The sequence below is a fragment of the Mytilus trossulus genome, unplaced genomic scaffold (assembly GCF_036588685.1).
Source record: "Mytilus trossulus isolate FHL-02 unplaced genomic scaffold, PNRI_Mtr1.1.1.hap1 h1tg000265l__unscaffolded, whole genome shotgun sequence".
NCBI classification, from domain to species: Eukaryota; Metazoa; Mollusca; class Bivalvia; order Mytilida; family Mytilidae; genus Mytilus; species Mytilus trossulus.
In genome coordinates this window covers 555,744-573,899 of record NW_026963323.1, presented here as the reverse complement: position 1 = coordinate 573,899, position 18,156 = coordinate 555,744, and positions in this window count along the sequence as shown.

Below are 18,156 nucleotides of genomic sequence, written 5' to 3'. Positions count from 1 at the left end.
CTTCTGAGCCTCCTCACTCTCAGTTCGTACAAGTTATAGCAGATACTAGTATGTGATACGTATGATAGGGGACGTTTAATCTATACCTATAAAATGCATCGGATCGGAGGTATAGTAACTGTGAACCCTAAACACAGTGCCAAGCTTAACTTCACCATACGTATATATCATGAATAGTATCCAACTACTTCCTGTAATTGACTTTTAGGTCAATTTAAGTTTGTCCCGTTCAATAGTTTGTCCCGTGCATAATTATGTCATATTGCATGCAACTTTAAAATACTAGAATACAGCTTAATTGTATACTTACTGTTTAGACTTGACGTGTATTTTCTGTCTTTTATAACTACTTTCTTCTTAAGACACCAAAAATGTGGTTCAAACTAGAATTTCAATGCCTTTGATTGATACCTTTTCTGAAACTGTTGACAGTAATCTGCTAAATGATAAAATACAAAATGAGTTTCTTTCGCAAATTTATAGGAAGGACACGACTAATTCATGGTCCCATTGCTTTCTATGTTAAATTCCTCCGTTCAAACCCTACCCCTGAAGGCACACCTCTTTTGTTTTAAGTTCAAATAAAGTGGCAATCATTGCATTTCAAAGCAACACTTTAAGCTGCTGCTTAATTTGATGAAAAGCTACAACTCTATCTAGCTACTGAGAAGTGATACAATGTTTATATATAAGCACCACATAGACAGTAACAAGAAAGGCTGCTAACCTGTGAACTTTTAGACGGCAGCAATTTCAATATTTAGACTTATTATGTTTTGACTTCTGAGCCTCCTCACTCTCAGTTCGTACAAGTTATAGCAGATACTAGTATGTGATACGTATGATAGGGGACGTTTAATCTATACCTATAAAATGCATCGGATCGGAGGTATAGTAACTGTGAACCCTAAACACAGTGCCAAGCTTAACTTCACCATACGTATATATCATGAATAGTATCCAACTACTTCCTGTAATTGACTTTTAGGTCAATTTAAGTTTGTCCCGTTCAATAGTTTGTCCCGTGCATAATTATGTCATATTGCATGCAACTTTAAAATACTAGAATACAGCTTAATTGTATACTTACTGTTTAGACTTGACGTGTATTTTCTGTCTTTTATAACTACTTTCTTCTTAAGACACCAAAAATGTGGTTCAAACTAGAATTTCAATGCCTTTGATTGATACCTTTTCTGAAACTGTTGACAGTAATCTGCTAAATGATAAAATACAAAATGAGTTTCTTTCGCAAATTTATAGGAAGGACACGACTAATTCATGGTCCCATTGCTTTCTATGTTAAATTCCTCCGTTCAAACCCTACCCCTGAAGGCACACCTCTTTTGTTTTAAGTTCAAATAAAGTGGCAATCATTGCATTTCAAAGCAACACTTTAAGCTGCTGCTTAATTTGATGAAAAGCTACAACTCTATCTAGCTACTGAGAAGTGATACAATGTTTATATATAAGCACCACATAGACAGTAACAAGAAAGGCTGCTAACCTGTGAACTTTTAGACGGCAGCAATTTCAATATTTAGACTTATTATGTTTTGACTTCTGAGCCTCCTCACTCTCAGTTCGTACAAGTTATAGCAGATACTAGTATGTGATACGTATGATAGGGGACGTTTAATCTATACCTATAAAATGCATCGGATCGGAGGTATAGTAACTGTACATGTGAACCCTAAACACAGTGCCAAGCTTAACTTCACCATACGTATATATCATGAATAGTATCCAACTACTTCCTGTAATTGACTTTTAGGTCAATTTAAGTTTGTCCCGTTCAATAGTTTGTCCCGTGCATAATTATGTCATATTGCATGCAACTTTAAAATACTAGAATACAGCTTAATTGTATACTTACTGTTTAGACTTGACGTGTATTTTCTGTCTTTTATAACTACTTTCTTCTTAAGACACCAAAAATGTGGTTCAAACTAGAATTTCAATGCCTTTGATTGATACCTTTTCTGAAACTGTTGACAGTAATCTGCTAAATGATAAAATACAAAATGAGTTTCTTTCGCAAATTTATAGGAAGGACACGACTAATTCATGGTCCCATTGCTTTCTATGTTAAATTCCTCCGTTCAAACCCTACCCCTGAAGGCACACCTCTTTTGTTTTAAGTTCAAATAAAGTGGCAATCATTGCATTTCAAAGCAACACTTTAAGCTGCTGCTTAATTTGATGAAAAGCTACAACTCTATCTAGCTACTGAGAAGTGATACAATGTTTATATATAAGCACCACATAGACAGTAACAAGAAAGGCTGCTAACCTGTGAACTTTTAGACGGCAGCAATTTCAATATTTAGACTTATTATGTTTTGACTTCTGAGCCTCCTCACTCTCAGTTCGTACAAGTTATAGCAGATACTAGTATGTGATACGTATGATAGGGGACGTTTAATCTATACCTATAAAATGCATCGGATCGGAGGTATAGTAACTGTGAACCCTAAACACAGTGCCAAGCTTAACTTCACCATACGTATATATCATGAATAGTATCCAACTACTTCCTGTAATTGACTTTTAGGTCAATTTAAGTTTGTCCCGTTCAATAGTTTGTCCCGTGCATAATTATGTCATATTGCATGCAACTTTAAAATACTAGAATACAGCTTAATTGTATACTTACTGTTTAGACTTGACGTGTATTTTCTGTCTTTTATAACTACTTTCTTCTTAAGACACCAAAAATGTGGTTCAAACTAGAATTTCAATGCCTTTGATTGATACCTTTTCTGAAACTGTTGACAGTAATCTGCTAAATGATAAAATACAAAATGAGTTTCTTTCGCAAATTTATAGGAAGGACACGACTAATTCATGGTCCCATTGCTTTCTATGTTAAATTCCTCCGTTCAAACCCTACCCCTGAAGGCACACCTCTTTTGTTTTAAGTTCAAATAAAGTGGCAATCATTGCATTTCAAAGCAACACTTTAAGCTGCTGCTTAATTTGATGAAAAGCTACAACTCTATCTAGCTACTGAGAAGTGATACAATGTTTATATATAAGCACCACATAGACAGTAACAAGAAAGGCTGCTAACCTGTGAACTTTTAGACGGCAGCAATTTCAATATTTAGACTTATTATGTTTTGACTTCTGAGCCTCCTCACTCTCAGTTCGTACAAGTTATAGCAGATACTAGTATGTGATACGTATGATAGGGGACGTTTAATCTATACCTATAAAATGCATCGGATCGGAGGTATAGTAACTGTGAACCCTAAACACAGTGCCAAGCTTAACTTCACCATACGTATATATCATGAATAGTATCCAACTACTTCCTGTAATTGACTTTTAGGTCAATTTAAGTTTGTCCCGTTCAATAGTTTGTCCCGTGCATAATTATGTCATATTGCATGCAACTTTAAAATACTAGAATACAGCTTAATTGTATACTTACTGTTTAGACTTGACGTGTATTTTCTGTCTTTTATAACTACTTTCTTCTTAAGACACCAAAAATGTGGTTCAAACTAGAATTTCAATGCCTTTGATTGATACCTTTTCTGAAACTGTTGACAGTAATCTGCTAAATGATAAAATACAAAATGAGTTTCTTTCGCAAATTTATAGGAAGGACACGACTAATTCATGGTCCCATTGCTTTCTATGTTAAATTCCTCCGTTCAAACCCTACCCCTGAAGGCACACCTCTTTTGTTTTAAGTTCAAATAAAGTGGCAATCATTGCATTTCAAAGCAACACTTTAAGCTGCTGCTTAATTTGATGAAAAGCTACAACTCTATCTAGCTACTGAGAAGTGATACAATGTTTATATATAAGCACCACATAGACAGTAACAAGAAAGGCTGCTAACCTGTGAACTTTTAGACGGCAGCAATTTCAATATTTAGACTTATTATGTTTTGACTTCTGAGCCTCCTCACTCTCAGTTCGTACAAGTTATAGCAGATACTAGTATGTGATACGTATGATAGGGGACGTTTAATCTATACCTATAAAATGCATCGGATCGGAGGTATAGTAACTGTGAACCCTAAACACAGTGCCAAGCTTAACTTCACCATACGTATATATCATGAATAGTATCCAACTACTTCCTGTAATTGACTTTTAGGTCAATTTAAGTTTGTCCCGTTCAATAGTTTGTCCCGTGCATAATTATGTCATATTGCATGCAACTTTAAAATACTAGAATACAGCTTAATTGTATACTTACTGTTTAGACTTGACGTGTATTTTCTGTCTTTTATAACTACTTTCTTCTTAAGACACCAAAAATGTGGTTCAAACTAGAATTTCAATGCCTTTGATTGATACCTTTTCTGAAACTGTTGACAGTAATCTGCTAAATGATAAAATACAAAATGAGTTTCTTTCGCAAATTTATAGGAAGGACACGACTAATTCATGGTCCCATTGCTTTCTATGTTAAATTCCTCCGTTCAAACCCTACCCCTGAAGGCACACCTCTTTTGTTTTAAGTTCAAATAAAGTGGCAATCATTGCATTTCAAAGCAACACTTTAAGCTGCTGCTTAATTTGATGAAAAGCTACAACTCTATCTAGCTACTGAGAAGTGATACAATGTTTATATATAAGCACCACATAGACAGTAACAAGAAAGGCTGCTAACCTGTGAACTTTTAGACGGCAGCAATTTCAATATTTAGACTTATTATGTTTTGACTTCTGAGCCTCCTCACTCTCAGTTCGTACAAGTTATAGCAGATACTAGTATGTGATACGTATGATAGGGGACGTTTAATCTATACCTATAAAATGCATCGGATCGGAGGTATAGTAACTGTACATGTGAACCCTAAACACAGTGCCAAGCTTAACTTCACCATACGTATATATCATGAATAGTATCCAACTACTTCCTGTAATTGACTTTTAGGTCAATTTAAGTTTGTCCCGTTCAATAGTTTGTCCCGTGCATAATTATGTCATATTGCATGCAACTTTAAAATACTAGAATACAGCTTAATTGTATACTTACTGTTTAGACTTGACGTGTATTTTCTGTCTTTTATAACTACTTTCTTCTTAAGACACCAAAAATGTGGTTCAAACTAGAATTTCAATGCCTTTGATTGATACCTTTTCTGAAACTGTTGACAGTAATCTGCTAAATGATAAAATACAAAATGAGTTTCTTTCGCAAATTTATAGGAAGGACACGACTAATTCATGGTCCCATTGCTTTCTATGTTAAATTCCTCCGTTCAAACCCTACCCCTGAAGGCACACCTCTTTTGTTTTAAGTTCAAATAAAGTGGCAATCATTGCATTTCAAAGCAACACTTTAAGCTGCTGCTTAATTTGATGAAAAGCTACAACTCTATCTAGCTACTGAGAAGTGATACAATGTTTATATATAAGCACCACATAGACAGTAACAAGAAAGGCTGCTAACCTGTGAACTTTTAGACGGCAGCAATTTCAATATTTAGACTTATTATGTTTTGACTTCTGAGCCTCCTCACTCTCAGTTCGTACAAGTTATAGCAGATACTAGTATGTGATACGTATGATAGGGGACGTTTAATCTATACCTATAAAATGCATCGGATCGGAGGTATAGTAACTGTGAACCCTAAACACAGTGCCAAGCTTAACTTCACCATACGTATATATCATGAATAGTATCCAACTACTTCCTGTAATTGACTTTTAGGTCAATTTAAGTTTGTCCCGTTCAATAGTTTGTCCCGTGCATAATTATGTCATATTGCATGCAACTTTAAAATACTAGAATACAGCTTAATTGTATACTTACTGTTTAGACTTGACGTGTATTTTCTGTCTTTTATAACTACTTTCTTCTTAAGACACTAAAAATGTGGTTCAAACTAGAATTTCAATGCCTTTGATTGATACCTTTTCTGAAACTGTTGACAGTAATCTGCTAAATGATAAAATACAAAATGAGTTTCTTTCGCAAATTTATAGGAAGGACACGACTAATTCATGGTCCCATTGCTTTCTATGTTAAATTCCTCCGTTCAAACCCTACCCCTGAAGGCACACCTCTTTTGTTTTAAGTTCAAATAAAGTGGCAATCATTGCATTTCAAATCAACACTTTAAGCTGCTGCTTAATTTGATGAAAAGCTACAACTCTATCTAGCTACTGAGAAGTGATACAATGTTTATATATAAGCACCACATAGACAGTAACAAGAAAGGCTGCTAACCTGTGAACTTTTAGACGGCAGCAATTTCAATATTTAGACTTATTATGTTTTGACTTCTGAGCCTCCTCACTCTCAGTTCGTACAAGTTATAGCAGATACTAGTATGTGATACGTATGATAGGGGACGTTTAATCTATACCTATAAAATGCATCGGATCGGAGGTATAGTAACTGTGAACCCTAAACACAGTGCCAAGCTTAACTTCACCATACGTATATATCATGAATAGTATCCAACTACTTCCTGTAATTGACTTTTAGGTCAATTTAAGTTTGTCCCGTTCAATAGTTTGTCCCGTGCATAATTATGTCATATTGCATGCAACTTTAAAATACTAGAATACAGCTTAATTGTATACTTACTGTTTAGACTTGACGTGTATTTTCTGTCTTTTATAACTACTTTCTTCTTAAGACACCAAAAATGTGGTTCAAACTAGAATTTCAATGCCTTTGATTGATACCTTTTCTGAAACTGTTGACAGTAATCTGCTAAATGATAAAATACAAAATGAGTTTCTTTCGCAAATTTATAGGAAGGACACGACTAATTCATGGTCCCATTGCTTTCTATGTTAAATTCCTCCGTTCAAACCCTACCCCTGAAGGCACACCTCTTTTGTTTTAAGTTCAAATAAAGTGGCAATCATTGCATTTCAAAGCAACACTTTAAGCTGCTGCTTAATTTGATGAAAAGCTACAACTCTATCTAGCTACTGAGAAGTGATACAATGTTTATATATAAGCACCACATAGACAGTAACAAGAAAGGCTGCTAACCTGTGAACTTTTAGACGGCAGCAATTTCAATATTTAGACTTATTATGTTTTGACTTCTGAGCCTCCTCACTCTCAGTTCGTACAAGTTATAGCAGATACTAGTATGTGATACGTATGATAGGGGACGTTTAATCTATACCTATAAAATGCATCGGATCGGAGGTATAGTAACTGTGAACCCTAAACACAGTGCCAAGCTTAACTTCACCATACGTATATATCATGAATAGTATCCAACTACTTCCTGTAATTGACTTTTAGGTCAATTTAAGTTTGTCCCGTTCAATAGTTTGTCCCGTGCATAATTATGTCATATTGCATGCAACTTTAAAATACTAGAATACAGCTTAATTGTATACTTACTGTTTAGACTTGACGTGTATTTTCTGTCTTTTATAACTACTTTCTTCTTAAGACACCAAAAATGTGGTTCAAACTAGAATTTCAATGCCTTTGATTGATACCTTTTCTGAAACTGTTGACAGTAATCTGCTAAATGATAAAATACAAAATGAGTTTCTTTCGCAAATTTATAGGAAGGACACGACTATTTCATGGTCCCATTGCTTTCTATGTTAAATTCCTCCGTTCAAACCCTACCCCTGAAGGCACACCTCTTTTGTTTTAAGTTCAAATAAAGTGGCAATCATTGCATTTCAAAGCAACACTTTAAGCTGCTGCTTAATTTGATGAAAAGCTACAACTCTATCTAGCTACTGAGAAGTGATACAATGTTTATATATAAGCACCACATAGACAGTAACAAGAAAGGCTGCTAACCTGTGAACTTTTAGACGGCAGCAATTTCAATATTTAGACTTATTATGTTTTGACTTCTGAGCCTCCTCACTCTCAGTTCGTACAAGTTATAGCAGATACTAGTATGTGATACGTATGATAGGGGACGTTTAATCTATACCTATAAAATGCATCGGATCGGAGGTATAGTAACTGTGAACCCTAAACACAGTGCCAAGCTTAACTTCACCATACGTATATATCATGAATAGTATCCAACTACTTCCTGTAATTGACTTTTAGGTCAATGTAAGTTTGTCCCGTTCAATAGTTTGTCTCGTTCAATAGTTTGTCCCGTGCATAATTATGTCATATTGCATGCAACTTTAAAATACTAGAATACAGCTTAATTGTATACTTACTGTTTAGACTTGACGTGTATTTTCTGTCTTTTATAACTACTTTCTTCTTAAGACACCAAAAATGTGGTTCAAACTAGAATTTCAATGCCTTTGATTGATACCTTTTCTGAAACTGTTGACAGTAATCTGCTAAATGATAAAATACAAAATGAGTTTCTTTCGCAAATTTATAGGAAGGACACGACTAATTCATGGTCCCATTGCTTTCTATGTTAAATTCCTCCGTTCAAACCCTACCCCTGAAGGCACACCTCTTTTGTTTTAAGTTCAAATAAAGTGGCAATCATTGCATTTCAAAGCAACACTTTAAGCTGCTGCTTAATTTGATGAAAAGCTACAACTCTATCTAGCTACTGAGAAGTGATACAATGTTTATATATAAGCACCACATAGACAGTAACAAGAAAGGCTGCTAACCTGTGAACTTTTAGACGGCAGCAATTTCAATATTTAGACTTATTATGTTTTGACTTCTGAGCCTCCTCACTCTCAGTTCGTACAAGTTATAGCAGATACTAGTATGTGATACGTATGATAGGGGACGTTTAATCTATACCTATAAAATGCATCGGATCGGAGGTATAGTAACTGTGAACCCTAAACACAGTGCCAAGCTTAACTTCACCATACGAATATATCATGAATAGTATCCAACTACTTCCTGTAATTGACTTTTAGGTCAATTTAAGTTTGTCCCGTTCAATAGTTTGTCCCGTGCATAATTATGTCATATTGCATGCAACTTTAAAATACTAGAATACAGCTTAATTGTATACTTACTGTTTAGACTTGACGTGTATTTTCTGTCTTTTATAACTACTTTCTTCTTAAGACACCAAAAATGTGGTTCAAACTAGAATTTCAATGCCTTTGATTGATACCTTTTCTGAAACTGTTGACAGTAATCTGCTAAATGATAAAATACAAAATGAGTTTCTTTCGCAAATTTATAGGAAGGACACGACTAATTCATGGTCCCATTGCTTTCTATGTTAAATTCCTCCGTTCAAACCCTACCCCTGAAGCACACCTCTTTTGTTTTAAGTTCAAATAAAGTGGCAATCATTGCATTTCAAAGCAACACTTTAAGCTGCTGCTTAATTTGATGAAAAGCTACAACTCTATCTAGCTACTGAGAAGTGATACAATGTTTATATATAAGCACCACATAGACAGTAACAAGAAAGGCTGCTAACCTGTGAACTTTTAGACGGCAGCAATTTCAATATTTAGACTTATTATGTTTTGACTTCTGAGCCTCCTCACTCTCAGTTCGTACAAGTTATAGCAGATACTAGTATGTGATACGTATGATAGGGGACGTTTAATCTATACCTATAAAATGCATCGGATCGGAGGTGTAGTAACTGTGAACCCTAAACACAGTGCCAAGCTTAACTTCACCATACGTATATATCATGAATAGTATCCAACTACTTCCTGTAATTGACTTTTAGGTCAATTTAAGTTTGTCCCGTTCAATAGTTTGTCCCGTGCATAATTATGTCATATTGCATGCAACTTTAAAATACTAGAATACAGCTTAATTGTATACTTACTGTTTAGACTTGACGTGTATTTTCTGTCTTTTATAACTACTTTCTTCTTAAGACACCAAAAATGTGGTTCAAACTAGAATTTCAATGCCTTTGATTGATACCTTTTCTGAAACTGTTGACAGTAATCTGCTAAATGATAAAATACAAAATGAGTTTCTTTCGCAAATTTATAGGAAGGACACGACTAATTCATGGTCCCATTGCTTTCTATGTTAAATTCCTCCGTTCAAACCCTACCCCTGAAGGCACACCTCTTTTGTTTTAAGTTCAAATAAAGTGGCAATCATTGCATTTCAAAGCAACACTTTAAGCTGCTGCTTAATTTGATGAAAAGCTACAACTCTATCTAGCTACTGAGAAGTGATACAATGTTTATATATAAGCACCACATAGACAGTAACAAGAAAGGCTGCTAACCTGTGAACTTTTAGACGGCAGCAATTTCAATATTTAGACTTATTATGTTTTGACTTCTGAGCCTCCTCACTCTCAGTTCGTACAAGTTATAGCAGATACTAGTATGTGATACGTATGATAGGGGACGTTTAATCTATACCTATAAAATGCATCGGATCGGAGGTATAGTAACTGTGAACCCTAAACACAGTGCCAAGCTTAACTTCACCATACGTATATATCATGAATAGTATCCAACTACTTCCTGTAATTGACTTTTAGGTCAATTTAAGTTTGTCCCGTTCAATAGTTTGTCCCGTGCATAATTATGTCATATTGCATGCAACTTTAAAATACTAGAATACAGCTTAATTGTATACTTACTGTTTAGACTTGACGTGTATTTTCTGTCTTTTATAACTACTTTCTTCTTAAGACACCAAAAATGTGGTTCAAACTAGAATTTCAATGCCTTTGATTGATACCTTTTCTGAAACTGTTGACAGTAATCTGCTAAATGATAAAATACAAAATGAGTTTCTTTCGCAAATTTATAGGAAGGACACGACTAATTCATGGTCCCATTGCTTTCTATGTTAAATTCCTCCGTTCAAACCCTACCCCTGAAGGCACACCTCTTTTGTTTTAAGTTCAAATAAAGTGGCAATCATTGCATTTCAAAGCAACACTTTAAGCTGCTGCTTAATTTGATGAAAAGCTACAACTCTATCTAGCTACTGAGAAGTGATACAATGTTTATATATAAGCACCACATAGACAGTAACAAGAAAGGCTGCTAACCTGTGAACTTTTAGACGGCAGCAATTTCAATATTTAGACTTATTATGTTTTGACTTCTGAGCCTCCTCACTCTCAGTTCGTACAAGTTATAGCAGATACTAGTATGTGATACGTATGATAGGGGACGTTTAATCTATACCTATAAAATGCATCGGATCGGAGGTATAGTAACTGTACATGTGAACCCTAAACACAGTGCCAAGCTTAACTTCACCATACGTATATATCATGAATAGTATCCAACTACTTCCTGTAATTGACTTTTAGGTCAATTTAAGTTTGTCCCGTTCAATAGTTTGTCCCGTGCATAATTATGTCATATTGCATGCAACTTTAAAATACTAGAATACAGCTTAATTGTATACTTACTGTTTAGACTTGACGTGTATTTTCTGTCTTTTATAACTACTTTCTTCTTAAGACACCAAAAATGTGGTTCAAACTAGAATTTCAATGCCTTTGATTGATACCTTTTCTGAAACTGTTGACAGTAATCTGCTAAATGATAAAATACAAAATGAGTTTCTTTCGCAAATTTATAGGAAGGACACGACTAATTCATGGTCCCATTGCTTTCTATGTTAAATTCCTCCGTTCAAACCCTACCCCTGAAGGCACACCTCTTTTGTTTTAAGTTCAAATAAAGTGGCAATCATTGCATTTCAAAGCAACACTTTAAGCTGCTGCTTAATTTGATGAAAAGCTACAACTCTATCTAGCTACTGAGAAGTGATACAATGTTTATATATAAGCACCACATAGACAGTAACAAGAAAGGCTGCTAACCTGTGAACTTTTAGACGGCAGCAATTTCAATATTTAGACTTATTATGTTTTGACTTCTGAGCCTCCTCACTCTCAGTTCGTACAAGTTATAGCAGATACTAGTATGTGATACGTATGATAGGGGACGTTTAATCTATACCTATAAAATGCATCGGATCGGAGGTATAGTAACTGTGAACCCTAAACACAGTGCCAAGCTTAACTTCACCATACGTATATATCATGAATAGTATCCAACTACTTCCTGTAATTGACTTTTAGGTCAATTTAAGTTTGTCCCGTTCAATAGTTTGTCCCGTGCATAATTATGTCATATTGCATGCAACTTTAAAATACTAGAATACAGCTTAATTGTATACTTACTGTTTAGACTTGACGTGTATTTTCTGTCTTTTATAACTACTTTCTTCTTAAGACACCAAAAATGTGGTTCAAACTAGAATTTCAATGCCTTTGATTGATACCTTTTCTGAAACTGTTGACAGTAATCTGCTAAATGATAAAATACAAAATGAGTTTCTTTCGCAAATTTATAGGAAGGACACGACTAATTCATGGTCCCATTGCTTTCTATGTTAAATTCCTCCGTTCAAACCCTACCCCTGAAGGCACACCTCTTTTGTTTTAAGTTCAAATAAAGTGGCAATCATTGCATTTCAAAGCAACACTTTAAGCTGCTGCTTAATTTGATGAAAAGCTACAACTCTATCTAGCTACTGAGAAGTGATACAATGTTTATATATAAGCACCACATAGACAGTAACAAGAAAGGCTGCTAACCTGTGAACTTTTAGACGGCAGCAATTTCAATATTTAGACTTATTATGTTTTGACTTCTGAGCCTCCTCACTCTCAGTTCGTACAAGTTATAGCAGATACTAGTATGTGATACGTATGATAGGGGACGTTTAATCTATACCTATAAAATGCATCGGATCGGAGGTATAGTAACTGTACATGTGAACCCTAAACACAGTGCCAAGCTTAACTTCACCATACGTATATATCATGAATAGTATCCAACTACTTCCTGTAATTGACTTTTAGGTCAATTTAAGTTTGTCCCGTTCAATAGTTTGTCCCGTGCATAATTATGTCATATTGCATGCAACTTTAAAATACTAGAATACAGCTTAATTGTATACTTACTGTTTAGACTTGACGTGTATTTTCTGTCTTTTATAACTACTTTCTTCTTAAGACACCAAAAATGTGGTTCAAACTAGAATTTCAATGCCTTTGATTGATACCTTTTCTGAAACTGTTGACAGTAATCTGCTAAATGATAAAATACAAAATGAGTTTCTTTCGCAAATTTATAGGAAGGACACGACTAATTCATGGTCCCATTGCTTTCTATGTTAAATTCCTCCGTTCAAACCCTACCCCTGAAGGCACACCTCTTTTGTTTTAAGTTCAAATAAAGTGGCAATCATTGCATTTCAAAGCAACACTTTAAGCTGCTGCTTAATTTGATGAAAAGCTACAACTCTATCTAGCTACTGAGAAGTGATACAATGTTTATATATAAGCACCACATAGACAGTAACAAGAAAGGCTGCTAACCTGTGAACTTTTAGACGGCAGCAATTTCAATATTTAGACTTATTATGTTTTGACTTCTGAGCCTCCTCACTCTCAGTTCGTACAAGTTATAGCAGATACTAGTATGTGATACGTATGATAGGGGACGTTTAATCTATACCTATAAAATGCATCGGATCGGAGGTATAGTAACTGTGAACCCTAAACACAGTGCCAAGCTTAACTTCACCATACGTATATATCATGAATAGTATCCAACTACTTCCTGTAATTGACTTTTAGGTCAATTTAAGTTTGTCCCGTTCAATAGTTTGTCCCGTGCATAATTATGTCATATTGCATGCAACTTTAAAATACTAGAATACAGCTTAATTGTATACTTACTGTTTAGACTTGACGTGTATTTTCTGTCTTTTATAACTACTTTCTTCTTAAGACACTAAAAATGTGGTTCAAACTAGAATTTCAATGCCTTTGATTGATACCTTTTCTGAAACTGTTGACAGTAATCTGCTAAATGATAAAATACAAAATGAGTTTCTTTCGCAAATTTATAGGAAGGACACGACTAATTCATGGTCCCATTGCTTTCTATGTTAAATTCCTCCGTTCAAACCCTACCCCTGAAGGCACACCTCTTTTGTTTTAAGTTCAAATAAAGTGGCAATCATTGCATTTCAAATCAACACTTTAAGCTGCTGCTTAATTTGATGAAAAGCTACAACTCTATCTAGCTACTGAGAAGTGATACAATGTTTATATATAAGCACCACATAGACAGTAACAAGAAAGGCTGCTAACCTGTGAACTTTTAGACGGCAGCAATTTCAATATTTAGACTTATTATGTTTTGACTTCTGAGCCTCCTCACTCTCAGTTCGTACAAGTTATAGCAGATACTAGTATGTGATACGTATGATAGGGGACGTTTAATCTATACCTATAAAATGCATCGGATCGGAGGTATAGTAACTGTGAACCCTAAACACAGTGCCAAGCTTAACTTCACCATACGTATATATCATGAATAGTATCCAACTACTTCCTGTAATTGACTTTTAGGTCAATTTAAGTTTGTCCCGTTCAATAGTTTGTCCCGTGCATAATTATGTCATATTGCATGCAACTTTAAAATACTAGAATACAGCTTAATTGTATACTTACTGTTTAGACTTGACGTGTATTTTCTGTCTTTTATAACTACTTTCTTCTTAAGACACCAAAAATGTGGTTCAAACTAGAATTTCAATGCCTTTGATTGATACCTTTTCTGAAACTGTTGACAGTAATCTGCTAAATGATAAAATACAAAATGAGTTTCTTTCGCAAATTTATAGGAAGGACACGACTAATTCATGGTCCCATTGCTTTCTATGTTAAATTCCTCCGTTCAAACCCTACCCCTGAAGGCACACCTCTTTTGTTTTAAGTTCAAATAAAGTGGCAATCATTGCATTTCAAAGCAACACTTTAAGCTGCTGCTTAATTTGATGAAAAGCTACAACTCTATCTAGCTACTGAGAAGTGATACAATGTTTATATATAAGCACCACATAGACAGTAACAAGAAAGGCTGCTAACCTGTGAACTTTTAGACGGCAGCAATTTCAATATTTAGACTTATTATGTTTTGACTTCTGAGCCTCCTCACTCTCAGTTCGTACAAGTTATAGCAGATACTAGTATGTGATACGTATGATAGGGGACGTTTAATCTATACCTATAAAATGCATCGGATCGGAGGTATAGTAACTGTGAACCCTAAACACAGTGCCAAGCTTAACTTCACCATACGTATATATCATGAATAGTATCCAACTACTTCCTGTAATTGACTTTTAGGTCAATTTAAGTTTGTCCCGTTCAATAGTTTGTCCCGTGCATAATTATGTCATATTGCATGCAACTTTAAAATACTAGAATACAGCTTAATTGTATACTTACTGTTTAGACTTGACGTGTATTTTCTGTCTTTTATAACTACTTTCTTCTTAAGACACCAAAAATGTGGTTCAAACTAGAATTTCAATGCCTTTGATTGATACCTTTTCTGAAACTGTTGACAGTAATCTGCTAAATGATAAAATACAAAATGAGTTTCTTTCGCAAATTTATAGGAAGGACACGACTAATTCATGGTCCCATTGCTTTCTATGTTAAATTCCTCCGTTCAAACCCTACCCCTGAAGGCACACCTCTTTTGTTTTAAGTTCAAATAAAGTGGCAATCATTGCATTTCAAAGCAACACTTTAAGCTGCTGCTTAATTTGATGAAAAGCTACAACTCTATCTAGCTACTGAGAAGTGATACAATGTTTATATATAAGCACCACATAGACAGTAACAAGAAAGGCTGCTAACCTGTGAACTTTTAGACGGCAGCAATTTCAATATTTAGACTTATTATGTTTTGACTTCTGAGCCTCCTCACTCTCAGTTCGTACAAGTTATAGCAGATACTAGTATGTGATACGTATGATAGGGGACGTTTAATCTATACCTATAAAATGCATCGGATCGGAGGTATAGTAACTGTGAACCCTAAACACAGTGCCAAGCTTAACTTCACCATACGAATATATCATGAATAGTATCCAACTACTTCCTGTAATTGACTTTTAGGTCAATTTAAGTTTGTCCCGTTCAATAGTTTGTCCCGTGCATAATTATGTCATATTGCATGCAACTTTAAAATACTAGAATACAGCTTAATTGTATACTTACTGTTTAGACTTGACGTGTATTTTCTGTCTTTTATAACTACTTTCTTCTTAAGACACCAAAAATGTGGTTCAAACTAGAATTTCAATGCCTTTGATTGATACCTTTTCTGAAACTGTTGACAGTAATCTGCTAAATGATAAAATACAAAATGAGTTTCTTTCGCAAATTTATAGGAAGGACACGACTAATTCATGGTCCCATTGCTTTCTATGTTAAATTCCTCCGTTCAAACCCTACCCCTGAAGCACACCTCTTTTGTTTTAAGTTCAAATAAAGTGGCAATCATTGCATTTCAAAGCAACACTTTAAGCTGCTGCTTAATTTGATGAAAAGCTACAACTCTATCTAGCTACTGAGAAGTGATACAATGTTTATATATAAGCACCACATAGACAGTAACAAGAAAGGCTGCTAACCTGTGAACTTTTAGACGGCAGCAATTTCAATATTTAGACTTATTATGTTTTGACTTCTGAGCCTCCTCACTCTCAGTTCGTACAAGTTATAGCAGATACTAGTATGTGATACGTATGATAGGGGACGTTTAATCTATACCTATAAAATGCATCGGATCGGAGGTGTAGTAACTGTGAACCCTAAACACAGTGCCAAGCTTAACTTCACCATACGTATATATCATGAATAGTATCCAACTACTTCCTGTAATTGACTTTTAGGTCAATTTAAGTTTGTCCCGTTCAATAGTTTGTCCCGTGCATAATTATGTCATATTGCATGCAACTTTAAAATACTAGAATACAGCTTAATTGTATACTTACTGTTTAGACTTGACGTGTATTTTCTGTCTTTTATAACTACTTTCTTCTTAAGACACCAAAAATGTGGTTCAAACTAGAATTTCAATGCCTTTGATTGATACCTTTTCTGAAACTGTTGACAGTAATCTGCTAAATGATAAAATACAAAATGAGTTTCTTTCGCAAATTTATAGGAAGGACACGACTAATTCATGGTCCCATTGCTTTCTATGTTAAATTCCTCCGTTCAAACCCTACCCCTGAAGGCACACCTCTTTTGTTTTAAGTTCAAATAAAGTGGCAATCATTGCATTTCAAAGCAACACTTTAAGCTGCTGCTTAATTTGATGAAAAGCTACAACTCTATCTAGCTACTGAGAAGTGATACAATGTTTATATATAAGCACCACATAGACAGTAACAAGAAAGGCTGCTAACCTGTGAACTTTTAGACGGCAGCAATTTCAATATTTAGACTTATTATGTTTTGACTTCTGAGCCTCCTCACTCTCAGTTCGTACAAGTTATAGCAGATACTAGTATGTGATACGTATGATAGGGGACGTTTAATCTATACCTATAAAATGCATCGGATCGGAGGTATAGTAACTGTGAACCCTAAACACAGTGCCAAGCTTAACTTCACCATACGTATATATCATGAATAGTATCCAACTACTTCCTGTAATTGACTTTTAGGTCAATTTAAGTTTGTCCCGTTCAATAGTTTGTCTCGTGCATAATTATGTCATATTGCATGCAACTTTAAAATACTAGAATACAGCTTAATTGTATACTTACTGTTTAGACTTGACGTGTATTTTCTGTCTTTTATAACTACTTTCTTCTTAAGACACCAAAAATGTGGTTCAAACTAGAATTTCAATGCCTTTGATTGATACCTTTTCTGAAACTGTTGACAGTAATCTGCTAAATGATAAAATACAAAATGAGTTTCTTTCGCAAATTTATAGGAAGGACACGACTAATTCATGGTCCCATTGCTTTCTATGTTAAATTCCTCCGTTCAAACCCTACCCCTGAAGGCACACCTCTTTTGTTTTAAGTTCAAATAAAGTGGCAATCATTGCATTTCAAAGCAACACTTTAAGCTGCTGCTTAATTTGATGAAAAGCTACAACTCTATCTAGCTACTGAGAAGTGATACAATGTTTATATATAAGCACCACATAGACAGTAACAAGAAAGGCTGCTAACCTGTGAACTTTTAGACGGCAGCAATTTCAATATTTAGACTTATTATGTTTTGACTTCTGAGCCTCCTCACTCTCAGTTCGTACAAGTTATAGCAGATACTAGTATGTGATACGTATGATAGGGGACGTTTAATCTATACCTATAAAATGCATCGGATCGGAGGTATAGTAACTGTGAACCCTAAACACAGTGCCAAGCTTAACTTCACCATACGTATATATCATGAATAG